Consider the following 21524-nt stretch of genomic DNA (forward strand, 5'->3'; position numbering starts at 1 on the left):
ATAAGGCACTGCACTCACCCAGCCAGATTAGGAAGAATATTGTACAGGGCAATGGAAGGCGTCCGATTCCTGAATCCTGTCACTCCCAGACAAAACACCTCCATCCACAGGACCTACAGGATTTAGAAAGAGCCCCAACTCTCCAAAAAAGTAGCTGTGGAAAGTCACAGTCTATTTTCCAATAGCAAAAAACGTTGGTGTAAAAGTAACCCATGCTCCTTCTATTTCTCATAGCTCCATGCCAGCAGTCCATCTGCACACATGACAACAAACATGACTTGCCTCCATGCCCACTAACGGCAGTGCGAGGACAGGCTTGTTTCCGAATTAACGCTTAAAATGAACTCGTATCTCATATATATATAAATACCTCTCTCAACCACAGATATAATCTAATGTTACTTACTGAAACTATCTTTTCTTCCTAAAACAAAATTTAAATCCTTTCCTCAAACACACACTCCAGGGGCCTCATTTATGAAAAGTGACGCATCGCTGCGTGAAAACAGCGATGCGTCACTTTTCACTGCGCACTCCTTACGACATTCCTGATGCGTCATATTTAATGTATGACGCATCATGTCACAAGGAGTTACAGATACGTCAGTATTTCTGACGTATCTGCAAGCGCAAAAGTGATGCATTGCTGGAGTGTGTCACAAAAGTGACGCAACTCCAGCAATGCGTCCTTTCACATGGGGAAAGCCCCATGTGAAAGGGCTTGCGTCAGTCTTACGCCTGCTGTGAGGCAAGCACAAGATTTTGACGCAACAGCGTCCTAAAAGTGACGCAGTGAAATCTCATAGATTTCACTGCGTCACTATTATGAGGCTTTTTGCGGGGGAACGCCCCCTCTGCATACATTATACCTGATGCAGGTATAATGTGGCGCAGGGGTTTAAAAAGTGACGCATCTACCTAGATGCGTCACTTTTTAAATATGGCGCAACGAGGCGCATTTTTTACACCGCTGGTGCGTCACAAAAAGTGACGCACCGGCGGTGCAAAACTGACGCAAGGCCTTCATAAACAAGGCCCCAAGTGCGCAAACGTCCGCTCATTGCCTCACACATGCATACATCCGAAACACACAAAAATTAGAACTCTTTGCCGTCATATCATATAATTGCCCATTGGGGCAAATTAAGCGATTAGGTAATACATGGTTTCACACCAGTTAAGATCTACGTTCATTATTGAACCCTTACCCACATTGATTCACTGCTCAGTTCACGTGTGTCAAAGTAAATTCTGTCTGAAACCACCAATGCTCAGAGAAACGGTAAAATGCATAACATTTTCATGTCATCTAGAACCTACTTGAGTAATAATAGAACAATTCAGGTGTTTAAAAAATAGCAGTTGTTATGCTGTGAGCTAAACTGCCCCCCTGTGTTTAGCGATTGGTGTTTGAAACAAAATTAATATAAAAAACTCACCCCACATATGTACACACAACAAAATCTATCACCACTTTGGAGGTTCAAACTTTGCAAGACCACTACTGCGCACTGAGGTCTACACAACGTCCTATGACCACCATGCGATAGTCGCAGAAATACATGCCAAATGACAGAGTAAAAATCAACGTGATGATGAAAAAATGCAAAACACGAACGCTAAAAAAGTTGGATGCCGCAAATCACAATGCAAAAATCAGTGACAAGCAGTGACAGGCCTGCAATTCCGAGGCGCCATGCTGTAAAAAGCAATATAAAAGCACCGAAAAAGCACACCAAAACCAAATCAAACTGCGTAGCACCATGGATGCACCCGGACCGAGTGCAGAGGATAACCCAAACCCCAAAAGCCCCACGGAGGACCAGCCAGGAACCTCATGTTCGATGAAGGGCCAAGGAGAAGAGGAAGAGGAGGACGGGGTTCAGTCCACAGGAAGACCATAACATGGTCACAGAGGTCATAGAACACTACCAACAACTGTTCATCACCTCCACTGCATCATTGACCACACAAACGGAAATATTGCTGTCCATCGTCCACAACGTGAATGCTTTCGGAACGATGAGTAGGTCAATGGAGGAGGTCAAGGGGTGCTGGCATGATGTGCAAAGCCAAATCCAACAGAAACTCACTGCCAACAGGAAGGCAGCAAAGGCAACAGGAGTGGGAGTCCTACGCCACAGGAGGAGCTGGATGAGCTGGAGGAAATGGTGGCCACAGTCATCAGTGTGGAGACAGTGCAAGGAGTCGGGAGCCCTGACACCGCTCAACAAGACCTGACCCAACAGTAACAGGGTGAGTAACGACCAAGGACTGGGGGGACAGAGGGAGATGGGCACCTTGGCACATATGCACAATCAATTATAGCACACTGCACACCCACAATGATTGTGGAACATGTCCCTGATACCCTTGGCACACTGCAGCACACATAGAAACACCAAGTAGGCCCCCGTACACTATATGTACAAAGGGCCCCTCCATCACCAATCACACAACCGACCCCAGCACATGTGCTGAATCCAGCAAAGCTGAGGTTCTGTGAGCGACACTGACAAGGCAAGTGACACTGCATGACCGATAGCATGGCTGCAGCCAAAATACATGACATGGTGTACAACATAACACTGAGGTGGCCCAGTGTGAACCACATCCTCAAAGTAGCAGGTCACACTCTGACACATCCATGTGCACATACAACTCCGGACATCAACCACACATCTGCAGACAAACAATGCACAAGAGTGCAAATTCCATCCAAGAGCACAAATGTCCCAAGTCATCCACACCTCAGCACCCGAGTCGAAGGCACGCCGCCTCAAAGGGGCCTCACAAATCAGAGCTGCAGGGGCGACTCTCCCACAATGCAGCACACACACATAGCAATCACAGCACATCAACATTGTCAACAATGTTGTACAAAGTGCAACACTGACACCACAGGAGAGAGGACACAACTGGTACCGCTTGTGCATAGTAACTGGTCAATCACATCTGACATTGCATGAAAATATGAGATGATAATATACGAGTACAACTGCATATCCGTCATGTCGTCAAAATGTCCACTGTCTAACTACAAATAGCCATCTGCTCCAAAACAGTCACAAAGTACATTGGCATGCTGTCTGGGAACAAGTACAATGTATCAACATACATGAGACACACTGTTTACCTGCATCTCCCATTTACCTTGCAGAGGGACAGTCAACACCACCTGCAGAGCAGACCAAACATATCTTCAGTGGTGATGAAGAGGGCACCCTGGTCATCTGCACCAACACCCTCTAATGTATCGTAGACAGCCTCTACAACCCACCTCCATGAGCAGGGCAGCCCAGCTGCTTCGAGGTGACCCCACCCCCTACACAGACCACACAGCAGGAAGGACGCACCACCATGGCTGGCTCACAGGACCCACACGAACCACACATGGCCTTCCAACGACATGTGTTAGGGTGCCGGGAGAAGATGGCTATGTTCACTCAAGTATGAAAGTATGGATGTACGTAGGTACATTGATTTCACTAAAATGTACACCCTGGGAAATGAAATCAATGCGCATGTTTGGCCCTGACCCACATGCCCAATTAGATGATTGTGAAGGTATGAACTAGCTGTGGCCTCATTGCTCATGTACAACAATCTTGCAACCCCCCCAACGTAGCCACGCCCATGTATTATTTAAGGCTGTGTGTAGAAATGTCAAAATCGTTAGCTGGGCCTGAATTGATGTCCCCTATCATAAGTGGAAACAGAACATCTCTTTGCATGACCTACTCACATACAGCCTGTTTTGATGGATCACATTTATCCACATGGCAAGAATTTGGACACCATACATTGTTGATGACACATAAAGGCACAGGTCTACCAGCAACTATCTCAACCACAATGTCTGACTCACAGAGGTGGAGCTGCCAATAAGGACTCACCCCCAATGTATATGTGGCAGTCTGTCCTTCCCTGTGTATGGACAATGCAAATTGAGGCACACAATGTGTCATACTAATTGACACTCATTACAGTTGTACACTGGTGAAGTTGCATAGACTTTATTAGCATGTGCGTGTCAGTATGGGCAAGGCAAGGGCCACAACAAGCAGTCAAATGCTTAAGTCAGTTACAGGCAGCATGCGAACATGTTGAGGTGCAAGAAAATGGGATGCAACAATTGAACACCAATCATCACGGATGGCAATGGACTCAGCCAACCTTGCCTTGCTGGACAACTCATGTGAGGTTTGGCGTCTGCTCATTGCCCTGTGTCAGGGGACACGACTCACAGCCCATGGGATCTGCATACTGCTGTACCACCGGACTGCACAGGCTATCTGCTCTGCTGACAGTGAGCAGGTGAAAGGGTCCGACATGGTCACATCTTGTGCTACATTGCCATGTGTGTAGTCTCCCTCCAGCAGTCTGTCAGATTTCTGGATGCTGCCAAACGACAATGGGCAGCTCCATCCATGGGACTGCATCACCTTGCACAGGTGTGTAACTACACGCGTCGGTGCATGAACATGCACATGCATACTGAGTCCAGGCGAATGCAGACATTTCCACTGTTGTGGTGGGATATGTGACCATTTTTCCAAGATTCACCAAGGTGTTGGGGCCTGTGCTCTGGGTGTCAATCAGTCGTGGCTGCAGGAACGTAGTTACTCGTCAACGAATGTGAGTGTAGCTTTATGGGCAATCAGTTCCAGGAGTACGTCGTTCTCGAGTTCAACGAACATGAGGGAGAGCCAATCCATTAACTGGCCCAGAAAGGTGTGCTCCGCCCATGCAGTTTCACCAATTCGCAACACAGCCCAAATGGGGAGCGCCTCGATGTGGTCACTGCACACGAGGACTTGTGCAATCTCCCATCCACTACTACCGGCACAGACACCACATATCAAGGCATCCCATGCCCGGGTACCCCTGTTGCACTCCTGTTTGTGGGCCAACAGGAGTCACACACACAAGTCATAATCTAGTTTAGCTACCGTTGTGTTGGATAGGCACACCTCCAAGGGCCACTCGAATGTGCATGTTTGACAGTGGAACCAGGGCAGCCCACTTTTTTACTGTTCATTCCGTTTATTAAACAAATTAAGATGCCAGCACATTTCATTGGAGGGAAAGCTTTAGAGCAACAAACTCTACTATTTAAGATGATTATGACAGCAAAAACGTCTTGTTGATTGCCCACTTAAATTAGAATACATTGTATAACATTGCATTAATGTATTTCTTCACTTTCAGGTTCACATTCCTCAGACTGTAACCTTCATGCTAGGACTGCTGCATCTCCTGTTTGACTGTGTACAATTTAGGGTTGGGATCTATTGGGTTTGAAGCTCCCCGTGTCAACTGAATCTAGTGCCTTGATTTTACAGTGTGTCTTAATTCTCCAAGTTGGCCTCAAAGCGGTTGAGCAAGTCATTTACTCGCTACCCCAGCTCCTGTGAAGTTTTTTTTTTACTTTACTTATCTGCTCCATTTGCATGTTTATCTCAGAAATGGGGGCTGCAAGGAACCTTCTGTAAGGGAAAATAGTCTCCTTCGTTGAGACACTCCACTGCAGTTTGCACTTTCGCTCCATTGATTATGAAGTGAAGCTCAGGATACAGACACTTCAGGTCTGTGCAGAATGCCTTCGAAACTGTCTGGACTCAACCTCTCTGCTTTCATCCTGCAGCGTCTCCGACAATCTTTCCTAACTCATCATAGAGTGTGCCCACCCAACCCATTGATGAGTTGGGAAAGGGTGCAGTGACAATGCACTCCACTCCTTGATTGTTGGTGAGCACCGGCGTTATAGGGCTTCACCTGGATATGCCTGTGGCTAAAGTTGCAGCCAAGTCATCATGGGGGTGTAGATTGGTCCTGGGGCTGCATCTTTGCCAAGCTAATGACCTCACAAGCCTCAGGGCTGGGAGTTTGTAAGCCTGGCAAATAGTGTAGACTTTGGGCCTCAGGGGCAGGAATTGAGAATGTGGAGGCCTCATAAAGGGAACAAACTAGACCCGATGAGGGCAGCAATCTTGCCTCCAAACCAACAAGGTCAAGTGTGGGAAGGAACAGTGTTTTATTTTTTAAGGAAGCACTGTAGCTTCAAACATTAACCTGCCCTAGGGGTGGGAGAAAGGGGGTGGAGCCCCAATGCACTTCAACATAAACTGTTCCTGCCCTTGACTTCCTTCTAGCTTAATTACCTGTTTCGCACAAATGAGCCATCTTTCCTTTTATTAGGTCATCGTACCAGGCTCCTCGAGAGGGGATAAAAATACTACATCAGAGAAAACACTCACAGTGAAAGTTATATGCTTCAAAACACAAATACCTAAGGTCTTTGGTCAAGTTACCGCATTCAAGATTTCAATACTTGTTATAACTTAATAATTGCTAATACATGAACAGTCACATTATAAAAGTAAATGCATTTCTCATGAATATTCCGTTATATAATGTAAACACAACATCTTAGTATAAATGCACATAAACTACAACTCATTATTACTGAAAACAAAGCATTAGCAAACCCATTAATAAATGACCGTATTACATGACACATGCACTTCGAATGTGACTTGTGGCTTGTTTGAAATGGGGGTCTCTAGTTGGCAGAGCTAGGTATCTTTGTCCAAATAGAGACGATTGCTTTTAGTCAGGGTAAGGGGGATACACTCCAAAAATAACCCCTGCTCACCCCCTTTGTAGCTTGGCACAAGCAGGCAGGCTTATCTCAGAGGCAACGTGTAAAGCATTTGTGAACCCATACAGTAATACAGTGAAAACACTACAAATGGACACCACATGAGTCTAGAAAAATAAATATTCTTTATCTTAACCAGAACAAGATCAAACACCAAAAATCCACATTACAGGTATCAAGATATCCTCAAAAATAGGTTATTCACTAAAATAAAGCTTGTAGCAACAAATAACTCCACTTGGAGCTATAATGACATTGTGACCGATAGAAATCCCAAAGTACGGCGCAGACTGCGAGGTGCGCAGCGTCTGGCCCGAAGTCAAGTCGACCCACAAATAATAGTACCTTGGAATTGATGAAAGCAAAGACAGTTCACAGCGTTGGGAAGGTGCAGCTTCATTGGTGCTGCGCAGCGTCGGCTCCTTACGACCCCAGGGGAGGTGCAGCCTCTGTTCTTTACTGCAGCGCAGGGGAGGTGAGACAACGGTTCCTTACTGCGTTGGGGAGATGATGTCACAATGGCATCGAAACCACTGTTCCTTACGGTGGCACGATGTCGATGGATTCGGGGATCACCCACGTTGAGGTTCGGCTCCGCAGTGATGAAGTCAACTTCGAAGTCGATGGGGCACGGCAGCAGGTGTCAGGCCTACGTCGCAAGTTGGAGCAGCCTCACGGCTTCAGTGCAGGTTGCGGCATTGCTCGCCTGCGTCGGTGTTACCATTTTCTTCTGTAGCAGCTGAAACAGCTGTTCCAGATGCAGAGAGACAGAAGGAGTGAAGTTGCTGTGTTCCTGAGACTTCATAACAGGAGGCAAGCTCAGTTTCAAGCCCTTGGAGATCTTTTCTTCAAGCAGGTGACAAAGCAAACAGTAAAGTCCTTTTTCTCCTTTCCTTGGCAGCAAGCGACCACTGCAGGCCAACCCCAGACAGCAAACAGCATAGGGGCAGTATTCCTCCTCAGCTTCCCCAGCTCTTCTCCTTGGCAAAAGTTTCCTCTTGATTTCCCAGAAGGGATCTAAATGTCTGGGGTCTGGGCCTCACATTTTATACACACAAATCCTTTGCTGTCTGAAGGCAGACAGTGTCTGTACCCAGCCAAACCCAGTTCTGTCCTCACTGGTACAGCTTCCTGGCAGGAGTTGGAGACAGCATTGTTGAAGGCAGATCAGGCTCAGGCAGGTAAAATGAAATCTCCTCCCCCTACTCTAAATGCAACCCAGGTCCATTCAGCCCAGACCTGACTCATCTGACTTCTAGAGCCACAGCCCTTTTACAGCCCTTGTCATCCAAAAGCCAGACATGCAACACAAACCTAGCAGAGGCACAATGGATGGTTAAGCAAGAAAATACCCACTTTCTAAAAGTGGTATTTTCAAACACAGAATGTAAAAATCACCCTTACTAAAAGAGGCACTTTAACATTCTGAGTTTAGGCATACTAAATTGTATGTTTCCATCTTGTTTCCAGGGTCAGTTATTTTTATAAGATGTTATAAACAAACTTCCAATTCTGGCCTATGGGAACAGATAGCCTTGCAATAGTGAAAAATGAAATTGGCAGTATTTCACTATCAGGACATGCCATTCACATCAGGGTGTGATGACCTGTCATCCTGGGTTTTCTGGTTCCATGTTGGAACCTAGAGTTTGGAACCACATGACACCAAGGTTCCCATATCTTGTAATTCCATGTTTGTCAGTTGTTAGCTGACTGTTGGTTGGGGCTGATTAAATATTACCTACTGAACTTAATCCAGTGTGAATCTCACTTTATTACACTGGCGACGTTTCTGGATGGGATCTACTCGTGCAAGATAGCCTCAACAACAGGTGAATAGCTGAACATAAAGAGAAAATCTCACGTGACAGCTGTGTCGGTGAAGGAAGATTAATCAACATCTTCAAGGTACAGCTGTGGCCCAGCGAAGGAAACGCAGTGAAGGACGTTGAGAAAATCGAAAACCCGATGAAAATCGGCAAAGGTAGTCTTTTACAATTATTTTCGGAAGAAAATAGGAAAAACGGAGTTTGTAACTGACCTCGATTTTCGAGGGTGATCTCCCTAAGAAATAAGTCCTTTTGTTTGAGGAAAAGGTGGCGGACATCTTTGATTGGGCGTGTTTCATGGAAAGAAAAAACAAGCAAGATTGCCCATAGAAAGTGATACAATAGTTTCTTAGCGGCCATTTTAGGTCGGGAAAAAAAAAGAAAACAAGCTCAAATAGCCAAAGAAAGAAGCATTTAATGTTGTGGCGGCCATTTTGACTTGGTTTTGGAAAAAGAAGAAAAGAAAGCCCAATCTACCTTGGAAACAAGTCTGAATGTTTGTGGTGGATTAGTGGCGGCCATCTTGGATTTTTTTTATCGTTTTTATTCGTTTTTCTGTTATTTCAAGAGGATTGATACAAGTGAAGCAGCGGTTTGGAGCGTGGCATTATAAGGATATCTCCTTCAATGGAGAAGGAGGACTGAAGGACCCGTTGTACGGAAAACGAGTGAAAACGCGAGGAAGAGAAAAGTCGGAGGAGCTTGGTGGCCAGATTCTACATTGAGGAACTTGAAGCCTATCGACGGTGATGGGCACACCTTTTTGAGGGAAGGGAGGTGGTACTTTGTTGGTAAAAGTTTAATAGTGGAACAAGTGTAAGGGTTTTGAGTGGAATTGGTGCAGTAAAATGCAGAATGTAACTGCACCTCCTTTCTTCCTGATGGAACCGGGTGAACCACTGATTAGGTGGAAAAAATGGAAAGAGATTTTTGAAAATTACGCAAGGGTGTGTGGTGCAAATTTGAGTGGTGAAAGGAAGCATGCTTTATTGATGCATTGTTTAGGCGGAGAAGGCCAAGAGATTTTGGAGACTCTTCCGGTCATTCCTCAAGCAGAACAAAGAGGATTGAATGAGTATGAGGTGTGTGCTAGGCAGTTGGATTTACATTATCTTCCTAAAGTGAGTACAATCATGGAAAGGTACTATTTCGGGTTACGAGAGCAGGGTAAGGAAGAGAGTGTTGAGGAGTACATTACTGCACTAAGAAAGTTGGCTTCAAGTTGCAAGTTTGGAGGTTTAGTGGAAGAACGAATTAGGGATCAGTTTGTTTTGAGATGCGTGAGTGATAAGATAAGGGAAGAGTTGTGGCTAAAGGATGAACCTGCACTTGAAGAAGTAATAGGTATTGCAAAAAGGGTTGAACACATGTTAAAATGCGTTGGGGAACTAAGCAAGGAGAAAAGGATGAAAAACCAAGTAGTTCTTCAACACAAGAAGTGGTGTGTCAGGCTGTGAAGAGACAGGATGAGAAGAAAAAAAAGAGGTGTGTGAGAAGGAAAGGTTGAAAGGGGAGGTTGACGGTGATATTTCTAAAATACAGTCGAGTAAGAAATTCACAACTCCTTTTCAAGGAACCTGTTATAGATGTGGAAGATATGGGCATATGGCAAATGCGAGAGAGTGTCCTGCCCTTAAGTTCAATTGCAATGTGTGTGGCAGAAAGGGACACATTGGTAGAAATTGTAGAACAAGAGTTGGGAGAGATATGAAGACTGAGACTAAGTTGGTTAGCTTTCAGATTAATGATGATGTTGTAGAGCATCCTTCTGATTATGTGTTGATTGGGGAAGCAAGTGTGTTTATGAAATTTGATTCATGCTCACATGTTACTTTTATTTCAAATGAGGTGTTTGAAAATGTGTTTGGGAAGAAAAAAACTTTGTGTAAACCGGATATAAGACCAACAGGTTATCAAGAACATCCCATAAAAATAATGGGTTACTTTTTTGACTGCATTGAATATAAAGGGAGGTATACAGAAGCAAAAGTTTATGTGGTGAACAGGGGTGACAACTTGTTGAGTTGGTCTCATCAGGCAAGGTTGGGTGTAAGTCTCAATCCAAATGCTTATCCAGTTATTCAAGTACAGGCTGTAGACAATGTTGAGAACAAATTATTAAGAACTATAAAGAGTTGTTCAGTGAAAAACTAGGATGTATAAAAGGTTACAATCACAACATCAAACTGAAGTTGGGTGCGGTGCCTGTCGCTGCTAAAGTAAGGCGCATTCCAATTTGTGTAAAGGATGCTGTGGGTAAAGAGATTGAGAAGTTGTTGTCGACTGGGGTTATACAACCAGTAGAAGCAACTGAGTGGCTCGCACCAATTGTGGTCGCGAGGAAGCCTAATAATGAGATTTGGCTGTGTGTTGACCTTCATGCTTTAAACAAAGAGGTACTAGTTGACAAGTACCCTTTGCCAAACATAGAGGAGTTGGTTTCTACGTTAGATGGGGCATGCTATTTCACCACCTTAGATATGGCTTCGGCTTATCACCAAGTTCCGCTAAAAGAAGAGTGTCAAGAGCTTACTAGTTTTATTACACCAATGGGTGCATTCAAGTTCTTAAGAATGCCTTTTGGACTGGTTTCGGCAGCCTCGGTATTCCAGAGAATTATGGAAGATCTGTTCAAAGGGATACCGGAGTAAGATGTTATCAGGATGATGTTCTCATTTCTGGTAAGAACGAACAGGAACATGATGAGAGGGTTTGCCTTGTGTTGAAGAAAATGTTGGAAGTTGGTTTAACTCTGCGTCAGAGCAAGTGCAAGTTTGGTGTCAACAAACTAGATTATTTGGGCCACCATATCTCAAGGAAGGGCATATGTCCAAAAAAGGATCTTGTTGAAACAATTGAGAATTTGAAGGAACCATGTTCAAAAGAAGAGGTTTCATCATTTTTGGGCATGGCAGAACTTTACAATAAGTTTGTCAGAAACTTTGCAGATAAGACTATTAATCTGAGGAAGATCATGTGTAAAAATGCTGTGTTTAATTGGACTGAGGAGTGTAGCAGAGAGTTTGATCAGGTGAAGATGGATCTGAGGAATGCACCAAATTTGCAGGCGTTTGTTCCAGGCAATCCAACATTTATTGTAACAGATGCTAGCAGTAAGGGTCTGGGTGCTTTGTTGTTACTGCTGAGGAAAGACAAGGAGGTCCTAATAGCTTGTGCATCGAGATGTTTGAAGGGGGCGGAGTTGAATTACTCTGTCATAGAGAAAGAGGCACTTGGTATATATTGGGCTGTGAATAAATTCAGGAAGTTTGTTTGGGGTTCCTCCTTTACCGTCAGGTCTGATCACAAACCGCTAAAGGAAGTGTTTGAAAAAAAGGGATTAGACTCCATCTCGGCAAGAATAAGGAGATGGGTAATTTCTTTCCAGGAGTTTATGTTCAAGTTTGAATATATCCCAGGAAAAACCAATGTCTCGGCAGATTGTCTGTCTAGGTTGGTGGATGTTGTAGAAAATGTTGAGGAGGTTTTGGCTGACGATTTTGAGGGTGAATTAAATGTGTGTGACGTTACCTTGGGGGCGGTGAAGGAAGATGCTTGGAGAGAGGAGCTGAGTAAGGATGAGGAATTGAAGGAGGTCATTAAGTTGTTGGAAGGTGGTAGATCTCGTTCTTTAAAGAAGCCGTGGTCTTTGATTGCTGATGAGCTGGCAGTGGTGGATGGTTTACTCATGAGAGGTACTAGGTTAGTTCCTCCTGTTAACCTCAGAAGTGTTCTGGTGGACATGTCTCATGAGGGTCACTTGGGTATTTCCAAGACGAAAGAACGCATACGAATGGACTTCTGGTGGCCAGGTATCGATTTGTTGGTGGAACGCGCCGTTAGGGATTGCTCTTCTTGTCAGGCAAGTGATAAAGTTTTGAGGACGAGGTCTTCTCCTATGGTTTGCAGGAGGTTGCCCAGGTCCCCCTGGGATGAAGTTGCAGTTGATATTGTGGGGCCTTTACATGGTGAGCATCAAACTCCATTTATGTTGGTTTTATTGGATTTGTATTCTAGATGGGTTGAGGTCAGTTTGGTAAGGGAGATTAAAAGTGAGTCTGTTATCTCCTTTTTGGAGTCTATCTTTAAACGTGAGAGTTTTCTGAACTCCATTCTTTCTGACAATGGGCCACAATTTTGTTCTGGGAAAGTTGAGGAGTATCTCAGTAAGTGCGGCATAATCCACAAGAAGATTTCTTTGTATCACCCTGAAGCAAATGGTGCTTTGGAGAGACTCAACAAAACTTTGAAGGAAAGCATTCAGTTGGCAAGGGTTAACAATTTGGACTGGAGAAAAGAGTTACAGAACAGAATTTCAGCATATCGATTCTCTCCTCACTCTACCACAGGAAAGACTCAGTTTGAACTTTTCAAGGGTAGAGCACCGAATACTTGTTTTATGTCCTGCCTGGATGGCTGCAGACAAGGGTGTAAAAAATAATGGTGTGGGTGCATGGAGAGTAAGGGAATTGGAACTTCAGAGAAAAAGGAAAATTTATGTGGATAGGAGAAATTCTGCTAAGGATTCCAAGTTCGAGGTGGGGGAGGTAGTAAAAATCAGGGCTCCTGTGGGCTGTCAAAACTGGTCGAAGTTTTCTGTTCCTAGAACCATTGTGAAAATTTTCAAAAATGCTGTAAAGACGGAGGATGGTCGTATCTGGAACAGTAGTCGTGTTTCTCATTTTGGTGGAAAGGGGAAATGTGATGATATCGTTGCTGTTCCTGATCTGCGTTCTAATTATGCTCGCAAGAGTGTGAGAGTATGTAGGCCTCCTGTTAACTTGCGTGATTATGTCTAGGTAGTTTCTTCTTTGCTTTTCCTTTTCTTTCTGTTGCCTACTTCATTGCTGGACATGTAAACCTGTTTAGTGTTTAAGAGGAAGAAGTGTGATGACCTGTCATCCTGGGTTTTCTGGTTCCATGTTGGAACCTAGAGTTTGGAACCACATGACACCAAGGTTCCCATATCTTGTAATTCCATGTTTGTCAGTTGTTAGCTGACTGTTGGTTGGGGCTGATGAAACATTACCTACTGAACTTAATCCAGTGTGAATCTCACTTTATTACACAGGGCATGTCCTACCTTTCACATACAATACAGCCTGCCAACTGGGGTACCTTGGACCTAGCTTAGGGGTGAGTAACATGCAGAAAATTGAAGGTTTGGGGACTGGCAAGTGTGTGCACGTGCCAAGTAGACATGGCATTCCCAGACTGCACAGAGGCTCTGCAATGGCAGGCCTGAGCCACATTTTACAAGCTGCGTCTGTGGGTGGTACAATCAGTGCTGCAAGCTCTCCAGCAGCATTTGACTAACAGGCCCTTGGCACACATGGTGCACTGTACTAGGGTCTGACAAGTAAATCAAGTAAGCCAATCATGGAATCACTAATCAATAACAACAATTTATAAAGGGAGAACTTGCACTTTGGCACTGAACAGCAGTGGTAAAGTGCCCAAAGCATCTAGACCAGCAAAAACCCAGGAGGCAACAGCAAAAAATGGAAGGGAGACCCACGCCAATGGTGCCGATTACGGTATATCGCATAGAAACATAAGGACTTAATATACATATGTGGCCTAATCATTAATTATGAGGGTAGAGACAATTTTATGCTGCTCCAGTACCAATGTCGTAAAAGAAAACAACATTCCATACATAGAGGTAGACAAGCTGTTGAAAGCTTTGGCTCAGTTGGAGGTGAGCCCAAAATGAGCCAAGGGGTCACAGAGTTAGTGTAGCCTTATGACTATAGCTACTGACCATTTATCATGGGGGACCACGTTTGAACCCTGGACTTAGTGTTGTAAACCCTGGCAAATCACCCTGCGCCAAAAAATAATGTGTAATGCGTTTTTTTGTATATGAGGTGCTCTTATTTCCTTGCATAACATTCATGCCATGTAAAATTGGAAAAAAACGTGGATTAGGCTGGTTCACGCTATAATTCCACCTCCCTAGAATTAAGGAAAAGGCACTAACCTTTGATGTGAGAAAGCATTACCCACCAAGTGGCTGAATTGCACTGTTTGAAACTAGAAAATAAGGAATCAATGTCAGCTTCCTGCATGTTCACATATGAGCGCACTTTCAAATATTTTTGTTCGGGATTCTCACTGTACCCTAACCTCTAATGTTTCATTAATTAGTCTATAATATTGCTCTATCTATAATAAGAATATGGGCCACATATAGAGTACACATGACAACTGACTGACCTCTTAGTTCACTAATAAAAGTATCATCAGGGTGGGACAGAAAGCACAATGTGCCCAGGAATGGAATCCAATCTGTGCGCCACTTTCTGCTCAATATGCACTTACCTGAATATTGGTAACGGCTGCAGAGTGAGCAGGGAAGCAGCTCACACTGGCTCTGACTTGGGGGCTTGACTCAACCATGCTCTCCTATCTGCACAGATGACACTGCTCCAGGTTAAGGAAGCAGAGGCAGACCTGGCAGGCAATGGCTAGAACTGGATTTCAATCACTGCTGCACATAAGCACCAAGCTGCTCCCTGAGTGCTGCAATGCTGAGAGGCAGTTGTTGCAGCTGATTTTACTCACTTCACCACCATGCTTGCCTGGTGGCCTGTCATACCCTGGAGCCCTTCAGAGGTGCCAGTTGGTCATCGTCCGGATGACAGCTGTTATCTGCAGAAAGGCAAGTAGATGACCCCAAAACTGCCTGCAGCGCCACTCATTCTTTCTCTTGACCCCAGGGCCTGCTTCTCAGAGCACTCTATTAGAAGATGATTTTAAATATTATGGCACTGTGTGGTGCCACCTGGCCCTCCCTTACAGAGCAACAACTGTGACAGCTAAGCAGGAAGTCTGTGTACTGCCTGACCCAATCAGAGGCTGCCTGGCATCTGGACCTGGTCTGCACCTGCTGTGACATGATGTGAGTGAGGAAGCTGATGAGGGACTTACGGCAGTGGCAGCCCTGTACCTCTTTCTCCAGTCTAGGGGGGATATTTACAAAGAAGGGGCAGAGTGATGCGTCAGTCATCATGGCTTTACAGAACTCGCTGCACCACTTCAGAAATGCAAGGCTGCATCATATTTACAAGGATATGGTGCAGCCGTGCGTTTCCCCCTGCACTAGCGCTAAACTTAGCAGTGTAGCGCCAACGCAGCACCCTTGCACCATAGTGCAAGGCTGTCTGGGTGCAGGGGACACGTTTTTATATTTAGGAAGGTGTCCTTTCCTGCACATACACAATCCTGAAATGCCATTTTGTCACTTATATGTGTGCTGCATAAGGCAGCACACATGGAAAAAGCAAAAACGAGGAGATAAATAATTTCTCCTCATTTTGCCAAGTTAAGACCAGGTTTTCCTTAGTCTTAATTTTGGCACTGCCTCCTATTTACACTGCCCTTGTCAATAGGGGCCAGCATCAAAATCAATGGGTGTTGCGGTGGAATACCCACTGCAACACCCGCTGCCCACCCCTTTCACACTAAGCACAGCCTGAAAAGGGAACTTATTTACAAGGCAGCAATAAGCCACGTTAAGTGGCTTAAAACTGCCTTGTAAATAAGGGGACGTCCCTTCCGCCATGGAACTGTCACAAAAAGTGACATTCCTGTGGCAATAGGGGCTTGTACATATGCCCCTAAGTCATTTCCAGTGACTGTTACCATGTATAGTTCTGGCAGGTAGCTCGTAGTACCACACTTACAGATAGTGATTAATGCCCAATGGAGAGGGGGCAGGCCCAGCTAGCGAGCCTGAGAGGTCACTGGTCTATGTTTTACAGTTTTTTCTGGGCCATAAAACCACACAACCACACAGCTGTGGCTGCCACAGTGCAATGTGGTGTGACTCAAGGAGGCTACGGGAAATGTACAGCTAGAGCAGCGGTAAAGTCTTCAATGACCTCTCAGTGCCCTCGAAGTCCATCCACCTCACTCCTTTCAATGAAGCAATATTACCCAATCCTAACCCCTGACCTGTGTTGCGTAGTCAGGGAACTGATGACCCCTCAGAAGAAAACACCACCCATCACCTTGGTCACCTGTCACTGACCACTTACAAGGGCTACTAACTCACATCCACACCCCTTTGCCCTTCATGTACGTGCACAGGTTACAAATATGTATGTGTATGGACACATTCTCATCAACACTGTATGTCACATAAAAAAAATAACATTCTCAAGCACGATCTGCAGATGCAGTACGCGAGGAAAGCTCAGTCATCTGCAGATTTATTAGGGGTAGGAAGGTGTGGGTAGGGTGAAAACGGGATGGGTAGGTTATCAGAGCCATAGGTCTATAACAAAAGAAAAAGAAGTAAAAAAAACGACTAAAAATACTGCCTGGATCCGATGAGAGATTGATAGCTTAGAGGAACTAGGGCAGCCCAATTGGAAGATTTCTGCAAATGAACCTTGAAAAGTAAATGTTCAAAAGCGTGTGAGCAAAGAGATCCAGCCAGGCCTTAACAAAAGCCTCACCAGTAGGGTATGCCAAAAGATAGTCTACACCAGATGGACTTCCAAAATGATTTAGCTGCAGAGATCCTCCCAGTACGGAGATTTACTTTGTTCAGTGGGATGGATGGCTCAGGCATTACTCATTTTGGATTTCTGTATTTTTCATTTCTGGGTATGACAGAAAGGCTGGATGGAGGGCCCAGAAGTCATCTATGCTTTAAGAAGTTACAAAGGAAGCCATATACACTATTGATATCACGCAACATCAGTAAACTCCTCTGATAAACATGGCTTGCAATGGCAGACATAGTAGACATATAAGCTTGCACAGCAGATGTCATAGTAAACACAGATCAAGTGGAAAAATATGAATATTAGACACGCTAGTAACACTGGTTTGCCATACCCCAACTCTGAATTGAGGTTGATTATGTTAATTCCGTACAGACACAAGTTGGCAGTGGGTAGCTCCAGAACGTAAATCAGGTTGAAATGTCATTGTCTAGGCACTAGGTAAAATGATGCAATACAAGAGGAAAAAATTATCTAATGATCTTCTTGAACACTATTTCGGGGGACACAGACAGTAGCACCCCCTGTGGTAAAGACATCCAAAAGGCTACTTGCGGATGCCAACAGAGAACTCAACAATGTCTTGAATTAGTATTTGCATTCTACTATACATCATTGGAAACACCTGAAGGGGGTGGGAAGATGGTAGTGACATCATATGCTTCACATGAAAAAAGCGTGGATAGATGGATTTCAGTAAATCTGTATTTGCAATTTTTCACAATTTACTCCTGTACGCATTTACAACTTGCATCATTTCTTTGGCCATATAGGGACAAGTGAAATGATGTGTGACAGTCACCAGGATTTGGCCAGACACAAACAGGAACTCATCCATTTGGTAAACTCTAAACTTACCTCCCTTTATCTGGCTGTCTTTTTTATCACCCGTACCTATTTTATTTTACAGAGTTGTATATAGCGTGAACTTGACCCGAAACGGGTATCGGAGCTCTTTACATAGCACCAATTGCATTACTTGAGCACACATTAATTTTTTGTTAGGCACGGGAGATTAAGTGATTTGCCCAGAATAACAGGATGTTCAGCGTCATTGCCAGACTCGAACCCAGTTCCCCGGTCAACCACCCTAGCCGTTAGGCCAACTCCTCTGAACTTTTTTTGAGTAACAACTTGCAGCCAACCCCCAACATGCTCTTCTTCTCAGAGACTGCTAAAAACGAGACCTACCTGGGGCAGTCCTTTTCAGTCGGAGCTTGCACTCTCTTAAACTGCATGGTGACTCTCCACTCTCATCTCCTACCTCTAGCAGCACGCCAGAGCCAGTTCCACTAGCTTGGACCCTATCAGAAGCTGGGACAGAGTTGCAGATAAACCCCTTTTCTCTATTCCGACTTCTGCTAGGGGAAGATGGCGTATGCTTGACAAGTGTGATGTTTAACAGTCTAGTCTCTGCGAGACTAGCTGCATCACATCCGCAGGCGTGGCCTGCGGGGCAAGAATAAAAGGGAAGTACCTGTTCGAGGCAGTACTTCCGGACCAGCCCGCTGTGTTGCCTGAGTCCCTGGCACTGTCCCTGGCACTGTCCCTGCTCCTGCCCCTGCAAAACTCCTGTCCATAGCCTTGGTCTGTTAGGCCAACACAACACTGGCGATGCGGGGTGGGACCGACACCCCCGTCTTCCACTGACCGCGCACTGTGCTGCGCACATGCGCGAGGTCACGACATGAGCAGAAGGATGCTCGGCCCGCCGAAGTGCACCACGCGGTGCTTGCAACTGCGGCAGCCCGCTGAGCCATGCCCGCAGCAACGGCAGGAAGAAGAGGTGAGCAAGGGCATTCGCGCTCACCCGCATTGCACTGCACACGATAAAGCCACACCCCCAGACAAGGACTCGGCAATGCATATAGCACACAGGGGAGCTGCTAAAAATACAACCCACAAGAGTTTCAAGCTCAAAGGAGACACCCAACAAAGCCAGCACCACCCCCACCGCCCGGAGAACCAACAAAGAAGCCTACAGCTACACAGGGAGGAGATAGGCCTCAACACACGACCACACGTGGGCCACCTTACGCCATCACTTCTGCTGGGCCTGCGCCGGGAGCGCGAAACACACCGTTTGCCCTGACACACCCAAGGGCCCCAGAAACCAGACGCCATGGGGGTAGATGACCAAGCAGCAGCGCCAGCCCGTATACCATTCCAACATGCGGCCTCAGGGGTCCAAACCACATTTAGCGAACTAGAAGATCCCGCAATGGCCTCTCCCCAATGGAAGATCTGGATTGAACGCCTAAACATTTATTTTGTCGCAACCCGGGAGACGGACGAAGTGGTAAAGAGGTCCCTGCTGCTGCACTACGCTTGGGATAAAATCTTCAAGCTCTTCAAGCATTTGCCCAATTCAGAAGCAGCTACTGACTATGACGCAGCGGTAACCGTGTTAAATGGCCATTTTGACACGCAGCTGGACCCTGATTTCGAACGTTCAAGCTCTGGCAAGCCCACCAAAGAGAGGGTAAGTCCATGGACACTTTCTATGCCCGAATTCGCGAACTTGCCAGTGCATGCACCGAAGATGACCAACCAAAAGAAATTCAGGCCCAGCTCATCCAAGGATGCCACGACAAGACGCTGAGAGGCCTCATCCTGCGCCAACCAAAGATTGCACTCGAGGACATGCTAATACTGGTGAGATCGCACGACCTGTCTGCGGCCAGAGCAAACGAGACGGACCAAGCACTCATCAAGACACAAGGACACCATCAAGACAGAGCGAGTCGACGCCATCCGAGCCAAGACAAAGGGGGACTCATTTAGAAGACCGAAGCCAGAGACATCTAAACCAAGGTGTGGATACTGTGGACACGAACCACACGCTGCAAAGGACTGCCCTGCAGAAGGAAAGACCTGCACCAACTGCTGGATACCTAACCACTTCGCCACCATATGCAGAAGGTGCAACAGAGGATGTGACTTTCAAAACCAAAGGGTTCCCACACGTGCAGTGCGCCAACTGTCAGTTAACGAATCAACGCTACCCGTTGACCGATCGAAGAGGAGCAAAAGATACCCGACACTGGCAGAAGACTCATCAGAAGAGGACGACGAAGAAGTATACCTGATCTCTTTCGCAAGGGAACTCAAGCGACGCCGCAGGCCTCAACCGACGTGCATGATCCACATGGCGGGAACAGAGATAAAAGCAGGAATCAACACCGGAGCCACAGTAAATGTCATGGTCCACCAACAATATCGCAGCCTACGACCACTCCTGCCAGTAATGCCATCCAAGACCAGGATTTACGCCTATGCGGTGACACCCCCTGCCGCTGAAGGGAAAGATTTCAGTACCTATTAAAGCGGATGACCTTGAAGTAACAGCAACGGTTCACGTCATCGACAGGGAGGCAGACACCCTACTGAGCAGCCATACAACAGAAGACCTCGGCTCATCTCCTTCGTGAGGTGAATCCAAAACCACCAGGTAGACGAGCTGCTCAGCCAATTCCCGAGCTGTTCCAGGGGCTAGGCTGCATCAAATACGACCCCATCAAACTACACATCAACAAGACAGTCGCCCCTCTCGCTCTCCGACACAGGAGAGTCCTGTTCCACCTGTGGCAGCTGGTGGAGAAGGAGCTAGAGACCCTGGAAAAAAAAGGCGTCATCGAAAAGGTATCGGGCCCACACCCTGGGTGTCCCCGATGGTCATCGCGGAAAAGCCGAAGCAGCCAGGAGCCATACCTCTCTGCATCGACATGTGACTCCCAAATAAGGCCATTCGGAGGGAATGCCACATCACGCCAACGATGGATGACAATATTGCAGATGTAAACGGCTCAAAGTGATTCTCAAAAATTAACCTAAATGCCGGGTATCACCAGCTCCCGTTATCAGAGGAAAGCCGCTATATTACCACCTTCAGCACCCATCCAGGACTAAGGAGGTATAAAAGATAGAATTTTGGAATATCATCCGTGGCTGAAGTATTCCAGAACACAATACGAGAGATGGTATCAGGCCTCCCCGGGGTACTGAACGTGAGTGATGACATTCTAATACACTCTTCGACTGCCGCCGATCATCACAAGCACCTCCGCAATACCCTACAATGCCTCAGCGAGCACAGGGCGACCCTGCATAAAGACAAATGCCAGTTTTTCCAGCCCTCCTTTGAATTCTTCGGGTACGTGTTCAACCAGGAGGGTATCCAAGTGGACCCAAGGAAATCACAGGCTATCAAGGACACCCCCGCGCCAACCACGCCAACGAAAGTACGTAGCTTCCTGGGCATGGCTATGTACTGCGGGAGGTTCATCCCAGGACTTGCCACCCGAGCAGATCCACTGAGGGCCTTGACAAAGGCGGATGCCATGTGGCAATGGGGACAATGGGAGGAAGAAGCATTTAAAGGCATAAAAGAAGCCTTTCTGGGAGAGGCGACGCTAGCATACTTTGATTCGACGAAGAGGACAGAGGTACTGGTCGATGCCAGCCCGGTAGGGCTCGGGCAGTGCTGACCAAAGAAGATGAACCAAGCCGCTGGGC

This window comes from Lissotriton vulgaris, chromosome 3_1 (genome assembly GCF_964263255.1).
Source record: "Lissotriton vulgaris chromosome 3_1, aLisVul1.2, whole genome shotgun sequence".
Classification (NCBI taxonomy): domain Eukaryota; kingdom Metazoa; phylum Chordata; class Amphibia; order Caudata; family Salamandridae; genus Lissotriton; species Lissotriton vulgaris.